The 12,889-nt window shown below is 32.6% G+C and overlaps 1 protein-coding gene across 1 annotated transcript in view; it reads left to right on the top strand.

Annotated features, from left to right (window-relative positions):
- The window catches only part of Su(var)3-3 (Suppressor of variegation 3-3), a 597,292-nt gene that overhangs the window by 551,741 nt on the left and 32,662 nt on the right, over positions 1 to 12,889 (top strand). The gene's annotated exons all lie outside the window — the stretch shown is intronic.

The raw sequence follows: 12,889 nt of genomic DNA, 5'->3' as shown, positions 1-12,889 counted from the left end.
CTCTTTTTTTCTTCTCCTCAAAAAATTAATATTTTGAGATATATTATAAGATTGAACAAATAAATGATCAAAAAAAAAAAAAATTAGACCAAGCTAATGTAATTAAATGACACCGATAAAAAGTTCCCGTTTTTACTTTTTACCAATTCGCCCACGAGGTATTTGATGCATGAGCGAAATATCGGGTACGAGAAAGACGGGGAAATTATTGGACAAAAAAAAACGTTTTTTTAAGTAATTATGATAAAAGTCAAGACGGATTCATAAACTACGAGTACACGAGTGTATAATTTTATAAAATTTTGGTCACCGTTACTACACAAAACGATGAGGAAGAATCATTAAATTGTTGGTGGGGATGACTAGACAAATTTTGGTTGGCATATCACTATTTACGCGCTATCCTTAGATCACATATAAAATTTGATAATAATCGGTCTAGTACTTTCGAAAATTATCCGGAAAAGGGAGACCTATTTTTCGTATTCTAAAGGTAATGAAACAACGAGAAAACATCAAAGTAGTCATCGGCCAGATGGACCCGATTACAATACTTCCTTAGTTTACACTCGGGAAGTAAAAAGAAACAAAGTGATGGTACAACCCCTAATAATAACTTCATTAATTTTTAGGATCATTATGAGCTAATGTAATTTGATGTTCCTTGCATGTTATTTTTTTTTTACTTGTCGAGCATAAGATAAAGAAATATTGTAATAGGGTCCATCCTACGAATGACTATTTTCATGTTTGTGTAGACTACAAAACAATAGGTCTCCCGTTTTCGTCTTTCTCTCTGCCGTGTGTCTGCCATTCGATTTTTGAGGCAGATACACAGTTTCGGTTATTGTCAAATTTTAAATGTATGTTAGGAATATTGTATAGATGGTAAAATGCTAAAATGCTAAATTTGTCTAATCATTCCCACCAACAAAGTGATGACGTCATCTCAAAATTTTTGTAGAGTAAATGTTATTTAAATAAAACTTACTTAATATTATTATTGAACTTTAATTTGAATTAACTATGTTTCTGCAATCTAAACCGGCTAAATCTTCTTCTTCTGCTTCTGGAAATCTCTAAATCAAGCAATTTTTTATAATAAATTTCTTCTAGAAGTTTCATTTCAGTTTTTACGTACTTTTCTATAACCAGCCTCTTTTGCACTATTCCACTTCATCAGGATAACTAACTAACGTTCCTTCTCAGTGGAAAATTCTAAAACTTTCACAAAACCTGGATAACTATTTCTTCCGCATTTCAACGTGCATTGCCGTCAGTTACGTTCTGTGTTCAACCATATAATTTGTACTGAAGCTCAAGTTTGTCATTTTTCTTTTCGAAACAAATGTCCTCTAGAATTTTCTTGAAATAACATAAATCTCTCGGTTTAACCTGAATCTTGCATGGAATCTATCTGTTCGTTCCAGTAGACAGAATTCTGCTGGAACCTTTCCCTTTTTTATTTATATCTTCTCTATTCTTTTATCTAATCCTACATATTTATTTCTCATTTTTATTTTAAAACTTTTATCAACACTTCATGAGAAAGAAATGTATTTTGTGATCACGTGGACGGTTCCGTCCAAAATTAAAATAGGCAGCTAATTTTGAATTTGTTTAATAAAATAATTCGTAGCATTTACCGAATCAGTGAAGAAATATTAGGTCTTTTTTTTAGTTCGGTGATATCCACCGTCTCCTAAATTCTTCGTAATATCTATGCCCTTGATATTCAACCTGAAAGAACATACCTATGTAGAAATTTACTTGACACCTGATAATGTAATCGTAGTCAACCGTCCGATTGTGGGTATTTACCGGAAAGTCTTTCAAATTCTTTTTAGCCAAACCAAGACCTTGAAATGACGTGAACGAAGTAAATTGAATTAAGCTTTGTTCTAAAATTGCGCCTACATTTTTTAATGCTGACACATGCGAAGCTCAATTATCATCAATTAAATAATTAAATGCCATTATAGTCTTATTTCTACAAAACCAATTTTAAAATATTTCGTCGTGACACATCCACTGATTTTTTTGCCAGAAACTGATGTCGATATCTGCTAAAAATGGAAACAATCTTGAAACGTCGTCGTCAGAAGAAACAATATGTAAATTTAGTATTACTTTGACAACATAATTCATATACTACATTCATAACAAAGGACCACAATGAGACCCTTGACGCACATCTCCAAGTTATCCATATTTCTAAGCAATGCGGAAATGCAATGGTGACTAATTTTTCTTTCTTCCTTCTCTTATAGATTCTTAAGTGTCGATTCACTTTCGTATAATCTATTTTTGATAGGGTTTCAAGTTGCATGTAATTTGATCTTTTTATCGTGAAATTTTAGTTATTTAATGGGACAAAATATCAAATTCTGATTTACCAATAGCCACAGATATAATAAATTCTTTTTGCAGTGAATGACGATTGATTAAAATCAGAATCTCTTGCGGTTTTTAAGATGTTGGGATTAAAAGTATAAAATTAAGGCGGTGTATAGAGTTTCATAAGGCGTATGTGGTTTGTGAAACATTTTAACATCAGCGTCGAACAAAAAAAATAGTCGGTTTAGTTTATAAAATATTAACGGTTGAAAATTATGTGACATTACGTGGAACTACTATAGCTTGATGAGAAAATGTATACCTGCTTTTTTTTGTAAAACTTTGGGAAGATTAGCTCGCTTGCAATCTAAAATCTAGATTTACTAATAAGTTGTTTCTTCTCTGTTCACTATTGAGTACTGCTAAGTGAGTACCGTTTCCTACTCCGTTTTATTAAATATTTGCTAACTAATTTAAAGTGCGTCGAACTGCCCATAGGACCGTCATTCTATCTCTTTGTTATTGTTTTGACAGTACCTTATAGCATTCTCCGCACACTCTTTACGTAACAGGTTAACAAGTACGTCGTGGTCCATTATTCCTTCACTGCGAGTTAAATTTCTGATGTTAATCAAAATGTGGACCTCCTCGAATTTTATTTATTGATTTGCATTCTTCTCCAGTCGATTTTTTTTTCTTCAGTAGCCGGTCGGCACACAACACTTGTAACATTTTGCTTAATCATTCAGTGCGGACTCCTAACGAGCCGAAAGTAGTGGCGGTGGCATGAAACAGGCGGTATGCGGTCCGTTAGCCAGCATATGAAATTAGGACCGGCCATGTCTCGAGTACTCATTATCAAGACCGTATATCAACCAACTAAGTACACATGTCATGACGTCAGAACGACCGACCAATGGAGAATACCGAAACCACGTAAGACAATGCAACTGGGCGGAGATCATGGCCTGCGGCTCTCCGAACTCGTCCTCTGCCAAAAATTCGCCAAGTGTAAACTTTCCAGTTCGATGGTACCTATTACTCCGTCAGATGCGCGGATTTCGTTGGAGTGCGGATATGTTTAGTTGATGTAGTTTGACAACGATAGTCGGAATGCTTGCGAAGTGGTACTATCCTGCCGTTGTGGTCACTGACACATATTTTGGCGATTTGTTTAATCGATATGGTTTTGAAGTGAAAAATAACTTGTCTTTCAACGTGGTACCACTGGCAGTTGTGTGAAAATCACTGAAGTACTACAGTACTGATTCCTTTGATTCACGTAATTTAAGAATATTGAAATTTACTTGTTCGCCGAATCCATTTACCAATACGTGTTTCGTGGGTTTTGAAAGCGCCGGTACTGAAACACCTCTTTCGTAGCCGACTGATCATCCCTCTTTATCGGGATTCGTAGTAGGTAAAAAACGATCCTATTTCTGAGGTTAGCAAATGGATCTTGTGCGTATTTCTATCAGCTTTGTTCAGCAAGTCACGAATTGCAAGATTCCATAAACTTTGTGTCCCAGATTATACAGCACGCCGGTATTATACAGCAGCCGGAACAGTCTGCAGGAAAAATCGTAGTCGTGTATCTATATTTCTGCAAAGAAGTACAGATCAACTTAAAATGATAATTTAATTCCATTAAGGATCGCGAGTAGTTCATCCCGTACATCAGTTCTAATTGGCAGAATAGATGATGTGGTTACTTGCGGACAATGATGAACTAATATGGCGAACGACGAATGACGGTGAAAATTTTTGGAAAAAATGAAACCAGTATTTTTTACATTGTTTTATTAATTTATCGTGTGTGTAGGACTAATTGTTGAGAAAAAACTGGCTTAGGGTGCACGTTTAAAATGTTCCAAGATTCCTGTTGGGTGCAGTACCGTGTATAAATTGTCAGCACTGTCACTTTTTTGTTGAATGGAACGCGAACTTGACCTAATATCGTTCTGACACTTATTACGTTGTTCATAAATCATAAGGAGAATACATCATTAGGTGAAAAGGTAGTTCCTTTGTGCAGTTATTGTCTGAGAAAACGACAGTCTGATTGAATCTCAGTGACACAAGGAGGTGTACAAACATCAAAGGCGTACACTCACATGCTATTGTGATGAGTGTTAAGCAAAAGTTGTGTTATTAAACTTTAACTATAATTACATCGTAATTGTTACATGGGATGTGTTGTCATGTTAGAGATTTTTATTTCGGAAATTTCATGTAGTTGTAATTAGAGATTGTTGTTTTATATTACATTGTGTGTGCGAACGTCAATTTTAATTTTTTTTATGTGTATATGCAAAGCTTCTATATAATGCACGAGGTTAATTATTTAAAAAAGTATTCTTACACTACTAAACAAATCTATGTAATTCCGCTGTTCCGGAGTTCAAATATTTAGGTAGTCAAAAGTTTCTGTAAAGAAATTGTATTTCTCAATTTCAGTGAATTCAGGTGCTACCAATAGTTATTTATGTTACAAGTGTTGAAAACGGTCCATTGCATTACGAACGGGAATACGGCGCGAGACGCAGTCGAGCGCTGTATGTGAGTGAGTAATGCAATGGAGTTTTCACACGAGTATCATACAAAATTTTTTGCGCCGTCTTTTTGAAAAAATAAAATTTTTCAATCGCTAAAAGAATAAATATTACTGAACCGAAATTATGTTGGTATTGAATTTATCACCAAATACGTCAAATACCAATCTGTCAATTTGTCCGGGCTAGATTTTGAATTTCAAAGTTGAAATGGAAATTCGTGCACTTATTCAGAAAATTGCAGATAAAGCAACTGCAAATTTGTTGCCTGCAAATTCCGCAAATCCATATGAAACCGAATATCAAAAATTCATCAAGTGGTGCGAAGAAAATAAAATATGAGAATTTTCTGAAACGACGCTCTTGGTTTATTTCCAAATTAAGTCGGAAATTATGAAAGCATCCACACTGTGGACAATATACTCAGTTCTGAAAAGTACTCTTGGCATCAAACATAACATAAATCATTCGAAATTTTAAGAATTAACAGCGTTTTTAAAGCGGCAGAATGACACAAGCCCAAAAGTCTGAAATGCTTACCAGTGGAAACATTTTTATATATGGCTCCAGATCAGAGAGAATCTTGTGATTATCATTCAGCGTGAGGTTGCGAATAACGGTTTTTTAATTAACAAGAACCACTAACAAACAGTAATAACATAATAGTTGTCAACAACGTAAACCAAACCACCGAACAGTGTCAACTGTCAAATTACTACAAATCCAAATTTTGATCAACAAATTCCCCTATTTAAGATTACAACTTAAATTGCACTTTTTTTTAATTTCGAGCCACTTTTTGTTATAATAACTTTAGATACATGATTATCAATTAGTAGTAGTTACTTTGTGATAATCAATTTATTTTTTCAAAGCTTAAATTCCTCGTTTGTATTTTGCAACACTAGATCCTTTTTCATTGCCATTTCGACACGCCACGTGTCAACGTAAAATGTCAATTACAACTATGGCAGCGCAAAAAATAGTTTACAAAACTGTAATTATTTTATTAAGCAAGTACATAATTTGAAAGAATTTTAGTTGCATCAAATAAACTCTAGTGATTTATAAGTGTTGAAGTTGGTTCAAATATTCTTTTCTACGAACAGATAGGTACTTCCCAAAGTGAATTTGGAATTACGTAGAAATCAATTTACTGATGTAATTTATAGAATATATAAATTTTCAGTGTTGCAAGTAATAAGTGTTGTAAAAATTTACACTTCAAGTTGACTGCACATGTAGAAACCTGGTATTACCATAATATTTCGACATAGGAAGTCGATTTTACTTTGTTTTGAAAATTGGTTAAGTGGTGATAAACACGTCGCAACTGTCTCTGAAAGGAAATGTTATAATATTTTTCCACGGTGATTTTTTTATTACTATGCAACATAACTATGAAATGTCTTGAGTCAGTTCCCAGAAATAGATCTTTTATTAAGCATGAGAAAATTCCATTAGTTATATGTACCTACTATAAGCAATTGGAATTAACCTAAACTGATTCAATTGACGCTTATAACCATATAACTTTCTTTATTATCAAGCAGCTTTGTTTTTGTCTCCCAAGTTGTAATACATCATTTTTTCTTCTTTCATAGGAATTTTAAATCAGATCAAGTTGTAAACGTTCTTAAATATGCACATTTTGTCCAACTTAAAATGGGAGATTAAGCAAAACAGGTTTCATTAACCTCGATTTCCTGCAAGTTGTTGTTTGTGGGCCAACTCATTGGAATATTATATTGTGGTTATTTTCGGTTTTTCAGTAATATACTCGTAGATTTTTGGTTTGACATTTTTATGAGTTGATTTTTTTGGAGAGCCTCTTTGCACCTTTAAAGAAACTTTTTGAGAGAAGTTTTCCATTCAAATAAATTTCTTTACTCTGCTAAAGAAACGAAAAGAAGTATATTCATCCCAGGGAATAACATTTGTCTGGATTTATTTTTTAACAAATTAGTTTGAACCAAACTTGATATGATCTTTTAAAATAAGTCACTATCTAAAACATGGTTTAATTTTTTTTTTTGCAATTGTTCTGTAATGAGCACTTTAATAATTTTCAAACTGGAAAGTACTATTTTACAGCTGAATGTTTTTTACCGTACAAGTCCTATAAAAAAAATTGAAGTTGAAGTTTTGGATTTATACATAATATTCATTAAGCACACAATAATGACGTTGTCAAACTACGCCGAAAGCAGTGACCAGTGAATTCTTTCGGATTTTGTAATTTGAACAATACCGCTATTTTCCGTGGCATTTTAGCTAAAGTGTGAATTCCAACTGGTTGGGTTTTACAATGTCCTTGTAAAAAAGTAAGAGTCCATTATGGAGATGTGGCCTGGTCGTAGAACGAAGCATTTTCGATGAAGGTATAAATAAAAATTTTCTTGCCGTCCACTAACTGTCTACATAATTTTTTGTATCACCAACGGCCACAATTAGCGTTTTTGCCAGGTTTTCACGCCTACATGCTCCTACGATTCCCATTATCAACACCACCTTTTCACAATTTACATAAATAATTAGTTTTTACAGAAAACATTTGTGATACGTGCGTTCATATCTAAGGCAATCCGCATCATGACCTGTTCTAGATTTTTTTTATATCCTGTGCTAATTGTCTTCATGAACAAAGTTTACTTTATTATCTTTGGAAATATTTATGTCTCGTTTCAATTTGAGTGTTGTATTCAGCATAGAATGGTGGCTCCATAAGGTTGATGGTTTACAAATTTTACTTTTTTTTTGCTTTTGTACCATGCTTCAAACTCCCGGAAATTTTTTCATACCTTTCCCGCGACACAGAAAGTATCAACGGCCTTGTTAATTTTATTTCCACAGTCTAAATCACTTTTTGAATATAGGGATCTTATATGTAAAAGAGAAATTTGAAAATATTGGCTCCTCTAAATATTTTATAGCGACATCTTATGTACCAACGTTGTAGAGAATAGAAAACTGTATATAAATCATTCTTTGTTCTTTTTGTAACACTTTATGGTACATAAATAAAAGGAAAAAGGATTTCGCGATTTGTGATAAATAGAGAGCGGAAAATATGCAGCAAAATTTTGGGAAATATGATCATATGATATGCACCAAATTTATGCAAATATGCAGTAACTTTCTTAATATATGCAGAGATATGCAGCTGCATATGCTCCAAAAACTAAAAAAAACCGTAATAACCGAACTAAATTTATTTACAAATTACAAAATTAGTAGTAATCGACTATTTAATTACTATTTTGGTAACAATTTATTTTTAAATATTTTTCGAAATATTCTAACCAAAAGTTTTCCGATGATTCTAAAGTATATTTGGTATAGAAAAACTGTGTAGGTACTACCTCCACAGATATAAAAATCCTTACCGGTTTAGAGCAGACGCGACAAAACAGTTCCTTCTTGAAGAATAAGTTCAGGAAAAGGTTTAATCCATAAATTAATTTGAGTTATCTTCGACATATTAACACACATGTATCGCTTTAAATGCTTTCAATGCAAACTCACGATGAAAAATAATAGGGTAACGTCCCTTCAACCACCGTAACACATACCATTAATACACTTAAGTAACGAACAAAAATATTGGGAATGAACGGTATTTCCAAAAGTAATTAGGGCCCAAATTTACCTGGAAGAATGGCTTAACACCCAATGGATTCTCCAAACTACCATAAAACCCAAACCTTTACTAGTTATTTGAAGATCAGGACAATATTTGCAATATGATTAATGAAATTTCGTCTTTCTAGATACATGCCGATAGAATAACAATCTTTTTTTTTTCAAATTGGCACAAAAATTGATAAAAATGCAAAATATGCACCCGTTACGTGAAATATGCAGCAGAAGGCAAATGTATGCAAATATGCAATTTTTTTATAGCTGTATTCGTTTTTAATTATCATGATTCGTTCACATATTAAATTTCAAGACTTATATGCAAAAAATAACGGATATGCAAATTTCATAAAATCCGCTCTCTAGTGATAAAATAGTACTAGCCATGAGATGTGTCGATTAAATCAAGTTCATTACTTTGACATTTTATTTGTTTGGTTTAAATTAATTATTCTGATTTTGGATTCGAAATAAACTTTAAAACATGTTTCCTAATTAGAATAATACACCCCCTCTGCCTATTCAACGATTTGGAAAGGTGGCATTTAAATAATCTGTTACAATATGTGTGTTATGAACCCGACAACTATCTCGTTAAACCAAATCCCAAATCATCAATAGCTGGTACTACACTTTGTGGCCGCAGATTTAAATATTGAATGTCATTTAATTGGTTCGGAATAAAATATGTCCCAAAAAATTGTATGATGACCCAATATTTCGGCCAATGATATTGGATGTTAATTGACAAAAAGAAATGTTGATTTTCTGTATTCACATATTGGCAGTTTGGTGAATTTACTTCACCATTTAAAGAAAAAGTTTCTCAAAACAATATTCTCCTTTTTTTGTCCTCAAAAATTTGTTTCTGATTTCGAATGCATCCCCAAATTTTGTCCCACTTGATACATTTTTGTCCTCGGCCATACTAAGAAGAACAGCCTTAATTTTTTTTCTGCACTAGCACCAGGAGTGTGCCGTTGGCACTTGCAAGATTTATTTACAGTACCTCTGCACTTTAAACCGTTGTAGGATTCTTTCAGTTGTTGAAAAAAGAGGATTGAAAAATTGATTCCCTGACATGAAGATGGCTGTGTTTATGGCTCTGGTATAATTTTTAAAATTACTTTTGAACATTGCACGGCCTCCTTGATAGAAAGATAAACTTTCAGTATATAAACCTCGAAACATTGCCAAAAAGATGTAGTGTGTCAAGTAAATTAATTTTAGTTAAAGTAAGCAATATTTTTTGTTAAATCATTTTACAACTTCAAAATTTTTCTATTTGTAGGCCAGCAATTCACACACATTTTTTTAACAGATATGATAAATAGAACATCGGAAAATTGGATTCTCTTGCAACGTTTGGTGTAGAATTTACTTTTAGGCAAGACATCAACATCTTTTATGGGCCTTCGTTCTTTTACCTAATCTAAGTCGTCCAGAAACAAACCTGACTATTAGGTCAAGAAATATAAAATTATTTAATTTTTAGGCTATGATTGTGCGAACCAAGCTTTAGATTTAGTTGCCTCATCAGTAACGTATAGCATTTCTTCAAATAAGACGATGAGATAATTTCCTCTGAAAAATTCATCTCATGGTCCAAAAAAATATTCCATGTATTTTTCAATGCGTGGCAAAAATCTTAGAAATACAGGTATGTCTGTATTGTAAAGTTAGTATTATTCGTTTTATCTGTCACAAGTCTTATTGTTATAAATCCACATTCAGTTAATAAATTTGAAAGATTCAAATTAAGTTTCTAAAAATCGTCTACTATTAAAGAGGAATAAAAAAGAGTACCCTGCTGGTGTGGTGTATTTGGTGGATAGACCCATAGCAGGACCTTTTGTTGTCAATTTTTGGTTTTTGGCCAACTATTGCTTCATGGCAGGTATCGCTACCATAAATCTGGTCATCTGTTCTGTTACCCTTTATCGATATGTCATCTATAATAAGGAAACAAACGTTCTACAGATACTTTGAGATTAAAAATTTCAAAATTTTGTTTAATTAACTGCGGAGCCATTGTGACCACCCAGACAACACGATGTTGTTGTTTTTGATGGTTCAATAAATTAGATCGGTAGTATTCGTAACCTTCTGTTGCGCAGAACCTCCAAATTCTACAAATTGGCACCGTTTTTTTGGACTATCGAGAGTTTTTTGCCTTAATTTTCAAAAAAACGTCGAACAACAAGGTGGCGTTTTTATCAAATTCGTCAAATTAACGTTTAGAGTTTTATCTTTACTGCGTTCTTGTTCTAAATCTTTTAATTTTGGCAACACTTTTGAATATTTATTGTTTGTTCTTTTTGGCTGGAGTACAAGAACCTTGCAGTGATATCGTAAATTGGCAATTTCGATGGCCGATTTTGTCTCAATTTCTGCAAATTTTGTATGAGGAAGAGAAACAATTTTCGGGGAGTTTGTCAGGAAGCTAATCAAAATTCTGTAAGGTATATATATTAAAAATATTGAGCCCATAATTTTGTAAAACTTACAGCTGCAAAAAGTAGAACATCCTTAGTTAAACGGCATAATTTGTCACATATTATATGTTTTCGGTGATAGAAAAAGTATCTACATCTAAACGAAAAAAAAAACATTGTCTTAGTTTCCACATTACCAGTTACTTTGTTACTCGACATTGGTTTTTCAAAGCTTCGACAATAACTTTCTCCTCTATGGTATAGTAGTTAATATTGTTTTGATGAATAAAACCAGAAAATTCAGCAATTAGAGACAAATTACTAAACTGTTAATAAATTGTCACATTTCTTGTCCACTACAACTTTATCATAATCTTGAATTACCTTTTTTTTTCAACACCATAAGGTGTTACAAAATAAATAAAAAAGCATTTACATACAGTTTCTAATGCTCTACAATATTTGTAGCTAAAGTTTTGCTCTAAACTAATTAAGGAGGCAATATTTTCAACTTTATGTTTTTACGTGGAAAATCCGTATGTTCAATGAGCGATTCTATACCGGCATATACAACTCATGGTAGCGTGATTTTTTTACTGATTCCCAATATCTAAAAAATATTAAATTGGAGCTACTGAAAACAGTCCAGACCATTACGAGTATCTTTTCCAATTTTTTAAGCAACGAATATATTTGTTTCATAAGCTTTTAAATAGAGTGACGTCATCATTTCCTTGGAGAATAGTAAATATAGTTCGAGTAATCCTCTTCAGCAAATAGGATGAGCATTTGTTGTAATATTTTGTAAAATGTTCATCACAATATTAATGTTTTCAAACCGGAATTGACAGTATTAAATCACAACAGCAGTGGTTTTCAATTATTGCAAGTACCGTAAATTTATACTAATTTTGATATGTATAAATATTACACTAATTCTAACATTTCTCCATAATTTCAAGTAAAGAATTTTCTCTCATATTTTAGCACATTTTAGCCTATTTTATAAGAAATAAAAACATCGCACATTTTAGGACGCATATAGTTTTTGACGATGACGTCAATGACTTTCCGTATACGATGTATATGCATTTTAGTTAATTTATTTTGGGACACTTTCATGTACGAAGCTGAAACTGGATGGGGATTTTTAAAAAACAGAAATTTATAAATATGTTTGGTTCACGTCATCATGTTTTAAAAAGGATTAGTGTATTGTTCGTATCCTGTGAGCTGATGTAGCAAGAAAGTAGCATTCGTGAAAATAATTCTATAAAAAACCCTTTCGGCATCGGCCGCAAATAAAAAACACACGTTTACATTTTGTGGTCAGTGTTGCCAGGAAATTATTCAGGATTTTAGTATTTTAGTATCCTACTAAATATTACATTATTGGCCAATAAAATGTGCTTTATGTGTGACTCAGTTCGCAAAAATTGTGTTGCCAAATTATAGGTGTAACAATGGCACTAACCTTGGTCACTCCTACAGTTAATACAGTAGCCAGAAAGAAACTACTCAACAATGTCTCTTTACCTTAGGAATGCAAGAAGAAAATAAATATTCTACTTTTTATGTAAAAATTAGTGTGATGACTTCATTAATTCAGTTCTATATTATTTACATCTAGTTATATAGCAAACACTGTTATTTTTTCTTGCACTGGATTTTGCAACTTCAGAAAAATCTTTTTTTTGTTTTTCATGCAAATATTTATGTTCAACTACATGCGATCTCGGTTTGCGTTTTTCTTAATTAATACTTTCATCCTAATGGAATATACATCCGTTTAGAGGCCTAATCGATGTCTGGCATTTTCCGTCGCTTTTGCACAAGTATGTTCTATTGACTTGTCTTGCGTATAAATTCTCTCTTCGTCAGTTTTCAGTTTTATGGTCGGTCGATTTTCTCTCATGCGTTCGTGTG

The sequence above is a fragment of the Zophobas morio genome, unplaced genomic scaffold, assembly GCF_036711695.1.
Source record: "Zophobas morio isolate AGI-343-1 ecotype UQ-CSIRO unplaced genomic scaffold, CSIRO_AGI_Zmor_V1 ptg000014l, whole genome shotgun sequence".
NCBI classification, from domain to species: domain Eukaryota; kingdom Metazoa; phylum Arthropoda; class Insecta; order Coleoptera; family Tenebrionidae; genus Zophobas; species Zophobas morio.
Note: the sequence above shows the minus strand (reverse complement) of the source record. Positions and strands in the feature narration are given on the sequence as shown.